This window comes from Bos taurus, chromosome 5, assembly GCF_002263795.3.
Source record: "Bos taurus isolate L1 Dominette 01449 registration number 42190680 breed Hereford chromosome 5, ARS-UCD2.0, whole genome shotgun sequence".
In the NCBI taxonomy this organism is placed as follows: Eukaryota; Metazoa; Chordata; class Mammalia; order Artiodactyla; family Bovidae; genus Bos; species Bos taurus.
In genome coordinates, this window is record NC_037332.1 from 32,015,179 (window position 1) to 32,028,772 (window position 13,594).

The window sequence follows — 13,594 nt, forward strand, 5'->3', positions numbered from 1 at the left end:
TGCCATGTCTCCCTCCAATTTTTTTTTAATACTGTTGGTCTAACTTCAAGGTAATAGCAGAAAGCAGAGTCTAAATTTGTGAGGCTGGGAGTAGGAGCTGGGAGCACGATCTGCTCCTAATTTGTGTATCCAAGTCCAATTTAGAATCTTCTAAATCACACAAGGATCTCTCCGGTTCAGATGCCTTGCTCTAGCTCATGTTAAAAAGTTTTCATTTCTGTGGCTGATTCATGTTGATATATGGCAGAAACCAACACAATATTATAAAGCAATTATCCTTCAATTAAAAATAAATTAAGATTTTGGTGCCACTGCTGGAGCCTGGGAGGGGGCACATTGGTGGCAGGAAGCAAGCTGCGCTGAGGTCGTCGCGGAACCAGCTGATGACCTGCAGGATGAATCACAAGAGAAGAAGTGCATCCCGAGGTAAGCGGAGTGCGCAGCCTGAGCGGAAGGACTCTCTGGACTGGACCCGGCACAACTACTGTGAGAGCTTCCCGCTGAACCCAGAGGTCGTGGTGGACAATGTGGAAAGGACAGACGCTTTACAGCTGTCGGTGGAAGAATTTGTGGAGCGGTATGAAAGACCGTACAAGCCCTTGGTTCTGCTGAATACCCAAGAGGGCCAGTCCGCGCAGAAGTGGACTACGGAGCGCCTCAAGAGGAAATACCAGAACCAGAAGTTCAACTGTGGTGAGGACAAGGACGGGTACTCGGTGAAGATGAAGATGGGATACTACATCGAGTACATGGAGAGCACTCACAATCACAGCTCCCTTTACATCTTTGACAGCAGCTACGAGGAACACCCCCAAAGAAGGAAACTTTCAGAAGACTACAAGGTGCCCAAGTTTTTCACCAGTGACCTTCTGCAGTTCATGGGGGAGAAGCACAGGCCCCCTTACAGGTGGTTTGTGATGGGGCCACCAAGCTCTGGAACAGGAATCCACATCGACCCTCTGGGAACCAGTGCCTGGGATGCCTTAGTTCAGGGCCACAAGCACTGGTGCCTGTTCCCTACCAGCACGCCCAGAGAACTCATCAAGGTGACCCATGAAGAAGGAGGGAACCACCAAGATTACCTGGGTTTAACATCATCTATGCCCGGATGCAGCTTCCAACCTGGCCACCCCAATTCAAACCCTTGGAAATCTTACAAAAACCAGGAGAGACTGTCTTTGTACCAGGAGGCTGGTGACTTAGCAACTAAACAACAACAATGAAGAGGTAGAGGATGGAAGTTAGAATGTTGAAAGAAAGTGAAAGTGAAAGTCGCTCAGCCGTGTCCGATTCTTTGCAACCCCATGGACTATACAGTCCATGGAATTCTCTAGGCCAGAATACTGGAGTGGGTAGCCTTTCCCTTCTCCAGGAGATCTTCCCAACCCAGGGACTGAACCCAGGTCTCCTGCATTGCAGGCAGATTCTTTACCAGCTGAGCCACAAGGGAAGCCCCAGAATACTGCAGTGGGTAGCCTATCCCTTCTCCAGGGGATCTTCCCGTCCCAATAGTAGAACCAGGGTCTCCTGCATTGCAGGCGAATTCTTTACCAACTGAGCTATCAAGGAAGATTACTTTGATGAAGCAAAGTAAAAGGCCCAAGTGATAAGGAACAGCCTCTTGACAACTTCTAGGGAAAAACTAAGGCCTCAGTCCAAACATTCATGACACTAAATAAATATGCAGTGTTCTAGACAGCTCCCTTTACTCTTACAAATCTATTCCGCACCTTGCTTGGTGGCCAGAGGATGATGTGTATGGTCCCCCATCATAAGCTTTCTTGCCCTCTGGCTTCCATTTGGGTTCTACCATTTGACTAGAGATGAGAAACAGAACAGAGGGTAAAGTCTGGGTGTTTATTCTCCCAGCAACCTCTCTGTGAATGTGACCTTATTTGAAAATAGGGTCTTAGCAGATATAATCAAGTTAAGATGAGGTCATACTGGATAGGGTGGTCCCTTATCTAATGACTAGTGTCCTTATAAGAAGGGGGAGATTCTGACACAGATATCCAGAGAAGAGCCCATGTGATGATGGAGTAATGTGTTTAACAAGCCAAAGAATGCCAGGGATTGCCAGCAACCACCAGAAGGAGAGCTGTATGGAACAGATTCTTCCTCAGAGCCTCCATAAAGAACCAAACCTACCAACACCTTGCTTTCGGACTTCTAGCCTCCAGAACTGTGAGGTAATACATTTCTGTTGCTTTAAACTACCTAGTCTGTGGTAATTTGTTATGACAGCTCTGAGAAACCAATACATTGATCATTTTCTTTGGTGTTATGTTAGACAATCATAACTCTGTGCTCAATGGCTCCATTACCATTTTAATGTGTTTTTCCTGATTATGATAGTGATACATACTATTGAAACTATAGAAAAGTTTAAGGAAAAATTGTGTGTGTGTGTGTTAGTCTCTCAGTCTTGTCTGACTCTTTGTAACCCAATGGACTGCAGCCCACCAGACTCCTCTGTCCATAGAATTCTCCAGGCAAGATTACTGAAGTGGGTTGCCATTTCCTTCTCCAGGGCATCTTCCTGACCCAGAGATTGAACCTGGGTCTCCTGCATTGCAGGCGGATTCTTTACCATCTGAGCCACCAGGGAAGCCCTACAGAAAAATAACAAGTAGGAAATATACATAATACTTCCAAGGTTTTCATTTTGGTATATTTCCATTTATTCTTTGCCAAAATGTGATTTCACATAGCTTTAGAATTCGTTATTCTGGTTTTTTTCTTAAAATTACTTACATAGGTATTCGTGGAGTAAACAACTCATCATAAATATTTTGATAACTGCATAAAATGTCATTATATAGGTGGTCCATATTTTATTTACAATTAATCTATTGTTGAATAGCTTTTACTTTTTGTTATTGCGGACAATCCATAATGCAGGGTACAATGAGATGAAAGTCTTGTTTCCAGAAGGGATTTAATCTGGCTATTGGTGATTGGGGTAGATTAGAGAAATGTACAGGGATACCCCAAAATCAGAGATAAGCTTATCCTGACTAATTCAAAAGAGACTGCAAAGGAAAGATTTAGGGTGGGATTAGAGAGAGGCTTTCAGGGACAGTTTTTAAGTTACAGTAGCAGGGAGAGTTAGCCCTGGAGTTGCCAGGCTACTCAGGATGTTTGGAACAAGATCTGCAGGGACCTCTCCTGGACACGTGCCCCTTGATCACTCCCTTAATAAATCCCAGCTGCTCCTGATCCTCTTTAGGCATGTCACTCAGGGAGTCCCTAGAGGTATCTTACTAACTAACCTCCTGAGATTCATTTAGATTCATTCTAAATGAATCTGGCCTTAATTGATCTGAAGTAAAGCTGCCTGTTGGGATGTCCACACTTGGAACCTCTGGGGCTCTAAGTAAAAAATGCTAATGAGGCCCTGAGGGTCTCATTGATTCTACTTTCTCTTCCCCTTAAGCCTATTCCCACACACACTAAAGAAGAGGGGATGAGGGGCTTGGCCAGGGAACAGACTGGCTGGGAACCAAGTGCCTCCTTAGTATGTTCAACATTATTACCGGATTTCTGTCCCCCGACTACCCCGCCCCCCAGGAGAAAAGTTTGCAAGTTCCAAGTAATTTCCGTTGACCTTACTGGGATATGCTGGGAAATGCTCTGTATTATAATTCATTGGGGAAATAGCAAACTTTTACTTGAGATTACTAATACTAGAAAAATGTTAATCCATTATTTGTATCTTTCTTTGGTCTACTTCAGAAAGTGAAGTATGGCAAGCTCATGCCCTAGACAAAGAACTTTTGTAATGAGATTGGAAAACCTCCTTCCCAAAGATGATGAGTCACAGGGAAATTATTCAGTTACCTAATTTATGGAGAAACCTTCTCCTCATCATTGAAGATGCAAATGTTCAGATGATTCCCTATCCTTCCATTCTAAACATATATTCAGTCTACTATTCACCAAGTAAGGTGCTGAATATTGTGGGAGATAGATGAATAAAATATAGTCTTTGCCTTAAGATAGATGAAAATCTGACAGGAAAGAGTAGTCATTCAATCACTTTAAGAGAGCATGTTACGTACCACAAATGAGGCACACAAAAAATCAGAGGATGTTCAGCCATGGGGCACTATACTCAATCTCTTACTAGAGAGATAAGGAAAGGCCTCAAAAAAGATCGGGCATTTAACCTGGTCTAAAAAGTTTCACATTTTCTTTCCTTTCTTTCCCCATGGCCACGGCACCAGATAACACCTTCATTATCTCATTTATTCATCAATACACTCACTTATTCAGCATTTTAAAAATATTTATTTATTTATTTGGCTGCATCAGGTCTTAGTTGCAGCGCACAGGATCTTTTTCAGTTGTGACATGCAGAATCTTGAGTCACGGCGTATGGGATCTAGTTCCCTGACCAGGGATGGAACCCCGACCCCCTGCATTGGGAACACAGAGTCTTAGCCATTGGACCACCAGGGAAGGCCCTCGACATTTTTAACCTACCAAGTACCAGGGTCAAGGCCAGGTGTGGGGATACAACAGTGAGCAACACAGAAATGGTCCTTGTCTTCATTGTGCTTACACTCTAGCTGAGGAGATAAGTAAACCAACAAATAAGATTTATGATAGAATCAAACAAAGAGGTAGGTAGAGAATAGCAGCAGATAAACTTTAGAGAGGGCTTCACTGATAGCTCAGTTGGTAAACAATCTGCCTGCAGTGCAGGTGACCCTGGTTCAGTTCAGATTGGGAAGATCTTCTGAAGAAGGGAAAGGCTACCCACTCCAGTATTCTGGCCTGGAGAATCCCATGGACTATACAGTACAAAGACTATACAGTACAGTACAGGACTATACATGCCAAGAGTCGGACACGACTGAGCGACTTTCACTTTCAAACTTTAGAGAGGAGGATCACAGAAGGCCTATCTCAGAAAATGATACATATACTAAGACTTAAGGGTTAATTATGAGCTAGTCATGGCAAAAATCAAGAAAAGAGCGTTCTAGGGAGATTTAATAGCATAATCAAAGGCAATGAAACAGGAAAGAGCTTGTAAAGTTTTGTTGTTTTTTTTTTCTGAAATAAGACTCATGGGGCTGGAACATAGTGAATAAAGAAGAAACCAGAATGAGATAAGATTGGAGAAATAGGAGAATAATACATGGCTTTCAAGGCTATTAGTGTATTAAAAAGTCATTTTTAAGTGAATGTACAATACAAACTGATTTACATTTTAAGATCAGTCTTGCAATCCAGTAAGGAAAATTGATAAGTAAAGGGTAAGAGAAAAAGTAAGAAGACCAATTAGAAGACTCTAGGATCCCAGGCAAGAGAGGATGATGGTATCTTGGATGTGGGTGGCAGAAGGAAAATGTGTGGATTCTGTGTGTAATTTGACAAACGATTCAACAGGATGTCCTGATGGAATAGATATGAGGAGTGAGGAAAATGGAGGAATGAAAGGAATTAGGTTTTTTGAATAGCAATTGCATAGATTGGTTTAATAAACCGGTTTCTATCTCCACAATATGATAATCCCTATCCATTGTCATGTGACTATACATTCTTAACCATTGAATCTGAACGTGACTTTGTGACTTTCTTCAACCTATAGAGTGTAGGCAGAAGTGATAGTATACTATGAAACAACTACTCCACAAGACTCTTAAATTTGAAAAACGTACACAGGCTGAATAATAAAGTCCTTTCACTTCCCAAGGAAAAAAAAGAAGTGGTAGTATGCTCAGTATCCTCGAGGTCATCTCATAGTTGCAAAGAGCTTTCTTTGCCAGTTGTTTTAAGAAGAAAATAGAAATAATATCATTAAAAGAAATCTACAGATTTAATACCATCTCTATCAAAATACCTATGCCATTTTTTCATATAAATAGAACAAAGAATCTTAACATCCACAAGGAAACACAAAGGACCCCAAATTGCCAAAGCAGGCTTGAGGAAAAAAAGAACAAAGCTGATGTAGAGCCCTCTCAGATTTCCGACTGTACTACAAAACTACAGTAATCAAAACAGCACTGTACTGGCACCAAAAAGGACACATAGGTCAATGTAACAGAACAGAAAGCCCAGAGATAAACCCACGCACCTGTGGTTAATTAATCTATAACAAAGGATACCAGAATATACAGTGGAGAAAAGATAGTCTCTTCAGCAAGTGGCTCTAGAAAAACCGACAGCAACATGTAAAAGAATAGAGATTAGAATATTTCCTCACACCATATACAAAAATAAACTCTAAATTGTTTAAAGAACTAAATGTAAGCATGAAACCATAGGATTCCTAGAAGAGAACATATACAGAACACCTTCCAACCTAAATCATAGCAATATTTTTTGGATACATCTCCTAAGGCAAAATAACTAAAAGCAAAAATAAACAAATGGACTAACTAAATTTTAAAGCTTTCACACAGCAAAGCAAAGCATTAATAAAATGAAAAGATAGCCTACTGAATGGTAGAAAATATTTGCAAATGATAAGACCAATAAGGTGTCAATATCCAAACTTTGCAAACAGCTCATACAACTCAATATCATAAAAATAATCCAATCAAAAAATTAACAGAAGACCTGAATGGACATTTTTCCATAGAAGACATATAGGTAGCTAACATGCCCATGAAAAAATGCTCTGCTGCTGCTGCTGCTGCTGCTAAGTCACTTCGGTCATGTCTGACTCTGTGTGACCCCATAGATAGCAGCCTACCAGGCTCCTCGTACCTGGGATTCTCCAGGCAAGAACACTGGAGTGGGTTGCCATTACCTTCTCTGGAAAAGATGCTCAATATCACTAATTATTAGAGAAATGCAAATCAAAACCGCAGTGAGATATCACTCCTTTCAGAATGGCTATCATCAAAAAGTCTACAAATAACAACTGCCAGCAAGGGTATGGTGAAGGGAGAAACTTGTACACTGTTGGTGGGAATGCAACTTAATGCAACCACTATGGAAAATAGTGTGGAGGTTTCTTAAAAAACTAAAAATAGAACTATCATATAATCCGGCCATTCCTCCTGGGAATATATTCAGAAAAAATGAAAACACTAATTTGAAAAGATACATGCAGCCCAATGTTTATAGCACATTGTTTACAATAGCCAAGATATGGAAGCCATTTGTGTCTATCTTTCTGTTGCTGCTGCTGCTAAGTCGCTTCAGTCGTGTCCGACTCTATGCGACCCCATAGACGGCAGCCCACCAGGCTTCCCCGTCCCTGGGATTCTCCAGGCAAGAGTACTGGAGTGGGGTGCCATCACCTTCTCCAATCTTTCTGTTATTGACCCCTAATATAATTTTTTATGATCAAATAACATAATTTGAATGATTTAAGTTCTTTAAAATTCCTCATTTATTGCCCAGAATAAGGTCTATCTTGGTGAAATCTGCTTGTGCCTCTGGAAGGGATGTGTATATTGTTAGTGCTAGGCTTCAGATCAGATCAGATCAGTCACTCAGTCGTGTCCGACTCTTTGCGACCCCATGAATCACAGCACGCCAGGCCTCCCTGTCCATCACCAGCTCCCGGAGTTCACTCAGACTCATGTCCATCGAGTTGGTGATGCCATCCAGCCATCTCATCCTCTGCCATCCCCTTCTCCTCCTGCCCCCAATCCCTCCCAACATCAGAGTCTTTTCCAATGAGTCAACTCTTCGCATGAGGTGGCCAAAGTACTGGAGTTTCAGCTTTAGCATCATTCCTTCCAAAGAAATCCCAGGGCTGATCTCCTTCAGAATGGACTGGTTGGATCTCCTTGCAGTCCAAGGGACTCTCAAGAGTCTTCTCCAACATCACAGTTCAAAAGCATCAATTCTTCGGCGGTCAGCCTTCTTCACAGTCCAACTCTCACATCCATACATGTCCACAGGAAAAACCATGCTGGGCTTAATGTTCTATAAATGTCACTTTGGTTAACATGAGTGATAGAGTTGTTGAGGCCTATTATATATGGGGATTTGATGTACTTGTAGAATTTATTACTGAAACAGTTCCAACTGTAATTGTGTATTTGTATTTTTCTCCTAGCTTTATTTCCTTTTGCCTCATGTATTTTGGAGTCATTTAACTAAGTTGTATTTGACATACAATATTTGTTTCAGATGTACAACAAAGTATGCAGATTCAATTTTTTTTAAATGTATGCATTATGAAATAATCACCACAATGAGTCCAGTTACCATACAACATTGTTATAATATTAATGACTCTGTTTCCTATGTGTACATTACAATCCCATAACTTATTTACTTTATAGCTGGAAGATTGTACCTTTACCTACTTTATCCATCCCCACACCCACTTTTTTTCAGGTAACCATCAGTTTTTTCTCGTCATCTATGAGTCTGTTTCTGTTTTGTTTTGTTTGCTCATTACTTTTGATTTTTAAGTTTCTACATATGAATGAAATTATACAGTATTTATCTTTGTCTGACTTATTTCACCTAGCTTAATACCCTAAGGGGTTCTCCAGTGGCTCAGTGGTAAAGAATTCATCTGCAATGCAGGAGATGCAGGTTCAGTCCCTGGATCAGAAAGATCCCCTGGAGAAAGAAATGGCAACCCACTCCAGTATTCTTGCCTGGGAAATACTGTGGGCAGAGGAGCCTGGTGGGCTGCAGTCCATGGGGTCGCAAAAGAGTTGGACAGAACTTGCAAGAACAAATAGCCTAAAGGTCCATCCCTGTGGATTTGATTTGTATTTCCCTAGTGATTAGTAATGTTGAGCATCTTTTTGTTTGCCACTTGTATGTCTTCTTTGGGAAAATGTCTATTCGGGTCCTCTGCCCAGTTTTTTCTAAATTTGTTTGGCTGCACCTGGTCTCAGTTGCAGCACGCAGGATCTTCGTTGTGGCATGTGATGCAGGCTCTCAGTTGCAGCATGTGGAATCTAGTTCCCTGACCAGGGGCTGAAACTGGGCCCCCTGCATTCAGATCACAGAGTGGACCACCAGGGAAGTCCCTGCCTAATTGTTTTTTACGTTGTATGAATTATTTATGTATCATGGATATCAACCACTTATCAGATACATAGTTTATAAATATTTTCTTCCACTTGGTATCTTCTACTTTTTGTTCATGGTTCCCTTCAGTGTACAAAAGCATTTTGTTTGATGTAGTCCATTTGTTGATTTCAGCTTTTGTTTCCCTTGCCTAAAGATATGTATCAAAAAAATATTAAGAACTATGTCAGAGAGTGCCATGCCTATGTTTTCCTCTAGGAGTTTTATGATTTCAGGTCTTACATTTAACTCTTTTATCTATTTTGAGTTTATTTTTGCATATAGTGTAAGAAAGTGGTCCAGTCTCATTCTTTTGCATGTAGCTGTCCAATTTTTCCAACACCATTTATTAGAGACTGTCTTTTCCTCATTGTATATTTTGGCCTCTTTTGCCAAAAATTAATTGATCATATAAGTGTAAATTTATTTCTGGGCTCTCTGCTCTGTTCCACTGATCTATGTGTTTCTTTTTGTGCCAGTGCCATTCTGTTTTGATTATTATATTTTTGTAGTACAGTTTCAAGTCTGGGAGTGTGGTGCCTCCAACTTTGTTCTTATTCTCAGTATTGCTTTGGCATTTGTAGTCCCACAATTGTATTGAATCTGTAGATTACTTTGAGTAGTATGGACAGTTTAATGATATTGATATTGATTCTTCTAATTCATGAGCACAGTATATCTTTTCACCTATATGTTTTCAGTTTCTTTCCTCAGTGTCTTATAGTTTTCAGAGTGCAGGTCATTCATATTCCTAAGGAATTTATTCTTTTGATGCAGTTTTAAATGAAATTGCTTTCTTTATTGCATTTTCTAATAGTTTATTATTAGTGTACAAAAATGCAACAGATTTCTGTATATTAACTTTGTATCCTGCAATGATTGGTTCTAATCATTTTTTTTTTTTGTAGAGTCTTTGGGATTTTATATATTTAGTATCATGTAATCTGCAAATTTACATGGGGCTTTCCTGATGGCTCAGTGGTAAAAGAATTTGCCTGCAATGCAGGAGACCCAGGTTCAATCCCTGGGTCAGGAAGATCCCCTGAAGAAAATGGTAACCCACTCCAGTATTCTTGCCTGAAGAATTCCATGGACGAGGAGCCTGGCAGGCTACAGTCCATGGGATCACAAAGAGTCAGACACAACTGAATGCCTAACACATACACACACACACAATCAGCAAATAGTAACAGTTTTTACTTCTTCCTTTCCAATTCAGATGAATTTTATGAGTTTTCTTGCCTAATTGCTCTGGATAGAACTTCCAATACAATGTTGAATAAAAGTGGAAAAAGTAGGCATCCTTGTCTTGTTCCTGATCTTAGAGAACTGAGTATGATATTAACTGTGGGTAGTGTATTGAGATATGTTCCCTCTATACCCACTTTGTTAAGAGTTTTTATCATAAATGAATGTGAATTTTTTCAAATGCTTTTTTTGCCACTAGTACAGCCACTATGGAGAACAGTATGGAGATTCCTTAAAAAACTGGAAATAGAACTGTCATACGACCCAATGATCCCACTGCTGGGCATATATGTGGAGGAACCAGAATTGAAGAGACACATGACCCCACTGTTCATTGCAGCACTGTTTACAATAGCTAGGACATGGTAGTAACCTAGATATCCATCAGCAGACAAATGGATAAGGAAGTTGTGGTACATATACACAATGGAATATTCAGTTCAGTTCAGTTCAGTTCAGTCGCTCAGTCATGTCCGACTCTTTGCGACCCCATGAATCGCAGCACGCCAGGCCTCCCTGTCCATCAGACTCCCATCCATCGAGTCAGTGATGCCATCCAGCCATCTCATCCTCTGTCGGCCCCTTCTCCTCCTGCCCGCAATCCCTCCCAGCATCAGAGTCTTTTTTTTTTATAATTTAATGATGTATTTTATTTTTTAATTATTTTTAATTTAAATTTATTTATTTTAATTAGACAATATTTTAATTTAATATTTTAATTTAATTAGATAATATTTTAATTAATTTATTTTAATTAAATAAACCAACAAATTTATTTGAATTTATTAATTTTAATAAATTAATTTAATTTATTTAAAATAATAACGTAATTATTCTAATTACTTTACAATATTGTATTGGTTTTGCCATACATCAACATGAATCTGCCACGGGTGTACACGTGTTCCCAATCCTGAACCCCCCTCCCACCTCCCTCCCCATACCATCCTTCTGGGTCATCCAGTGAGCCAACTCTTTGCATGAGGTGGCCAAAGTACTGGAGTTTCAGCTTTAGCATCATTCCTTCCAAAGAAATCCCAGAGCTGATCTCCTTTAAAATGGACTGGTTGGATCTCCTTGCAGTCCAAGGGACTCTCAAGAGTCTTATCCAACACCACAGTTCAAAAGCATCAATTCTTCGGCACTCAGCCTTCTTCACAGTCCAACTCTCACATCCATACATGACCACTGGAAAAACCATAGCCTTGACTAGACTGACCTTTGTTGGCAAAGTAATGTCTCTGCTTTTCAATATGCTATCTAGGTTGGTCATAACTTTTCTTCCAAAGAGTAAACTTCTTTTAATTTCATGGCTGCAGTCACCATTTGCAGTGATTTTGGAGCCCAAAAAATTAAAGTCTGACACTGTTTCCCCATCTGTTTGCCATGAAGTGATGGGACCAGATGCCATGATCTTCGTTTTCTGAATGTTGAGCTTTTAGTAGTTTATTGATGATATTCACGAAGGCAATTAATATTGGGATATTTTATACCAAGAAACTTTGTTAAAAACTTTTTAAAAAATAAATGTGTCAACATTTTTTTATACTCTTGCATGCATGCAAGAAAAAAAAATGTTCTTTTTAGGTCAATTAAAATATTTATTTCTAATAAGGAAATTTCCTAGGAAAAGAAAATGGATTAGATATAGAAGGGAAGAACAATCTGGTTGAAGGTCAGTAGATCCCTGATAGCTGATAATTAACTGTATATGACACTAGTTAACCAGAACAAGTCCTCAATGGAATATTACTCAGCTATAAAAAAGAACACATTTGAGTCAGTTCTAATGAGGTGGATAAAACTGGAGCCTCTTATACAGACTGAAGTAAGTCAGAAAGAGAAACACCAATACAGTATATTAATGCATATATATGGAACTTAGAAAGATGGTAATGATTACCCTATGTGCAAGACAGCATAAGAGACACAGATGTAAAGAACAGACTTTTGGATTCTGTGGGAGAAGGTAAGGGTGGGATGATTTGAAGGAATAGCATTGAAACATGTATATTACCATATGTAAAATAGATGACCAGTCCAAGTTCAGTGCATGAAGCAGGGCACTCAAAGCTGGTGCTCTGGGACAGCCCAGAGGGATGGGATGGGGAGGCAAGTGGGAGGGGTGTTCAGGATGAGGGGACACATGTACACCCATGGCTGATTCATGTCAATGTATGGCAAAAACCACCACAATATTAAAAAGTAATTAGTCTCCAGTTAAAATAAGTAAATTAATTTAAATTTAAAAAGAAGATGATCGTATGATTTTTATCCTTCGTTTTGTTAATGCATCACATTGATCAATTTATGAACGTAAAATCATCCTTGCATCCCTGAAATGAATACCATTTGCTCATGATTATGATTTTTAATGTTAACTTCAGTTTTCTAATATTTTGTTGAGAATTTTCACATCTATGTTCATCAAGGTTTTTGGCTGGTAATGTTATTTTGCATTGTCCTTGTCTGGTTATGTAATCCTTCCCATAAAATGAGTTTGAATATATTCCTTCTTCAATTTTTTGGAATAATTTGAGAATAATAGGTATTAAATCTTCTTTATATGTTTTTGTAGAATTCACCTGTAAAGTACTCTGGACCTGGGATTATGAGGTGCAAGTTTTTTTAAATTATTATTACTGATTTAATTTCATTGCTAGTAATTGGTCTATTCAACTTTTCTATTTTTTTATGACTCAGGCTGGAGAGATTATATGATTCTAGGAATTTATTCATTTCCTCCAGGCATTTCCTCCTATTGGCATTTAATTGTTCATAGTATTCTCTGATAATCTGTAGTATTTCTGTAGTACCAGTTGTAATTTCTGCCTTTTAAATTCTGGTTTTATTTATTTAGGGTGTCTTTTTGTCTTGGTGAATCTGGCTAAAGGCTTTGCTTGTTTGTTTGTTTATATTTTCAAAGAATCAGCTGTTAGTGTTATTGATTTTTTTAAGTTTCTTTTTTATTTATTCCCATTTTGACATTTATAATTTCCTCCTACCAATTTTGGTCTTTGCTTATTCTTTTTCTAGTTTCTTTAAATATACATTTAGATTTTTATTTGAGAATTTTTGCTTTCCTGTAGTAGGTCCGTATAGTCACTACAAACTTCTTAAAACTGCTTTTGCTGTGTCCTATCAGTTTAGTTCAGTTCAGTTCAGTCACTCAGTCGTATCTGACTCTTTGCTACCCCATGGACCACAGCACACCAGGCCTCCCTGTCCATCACCAACTCCCAGAGTTTACCCAAACTCATGTCCATTGAGTCAGTGATGCCATCCAACTATCTCATTCTCTGTCGGCCCCTTCTCCTCCTGCCTTCAATCTTTCCCAGCATCA

At 39.3% G+C, this 13,594-nt stretch overlaps 1 pseudogene; it reads left to right on the plus strand.

Moving 5' to 3' along the window:
* The first annotated feature begins 371 nt into the window (after positions 1 to 371).
* On the plus strand, positions 372 to 1,254 carry LOC513452 (bifunctional arginine demethylase and lysyl-hydroxylase JMJD6-like; annotated as a pseudogene).
* The last annotated feature ends 12,340 nt before the right edge of the window (positions 1,255 to 13,594 follow it).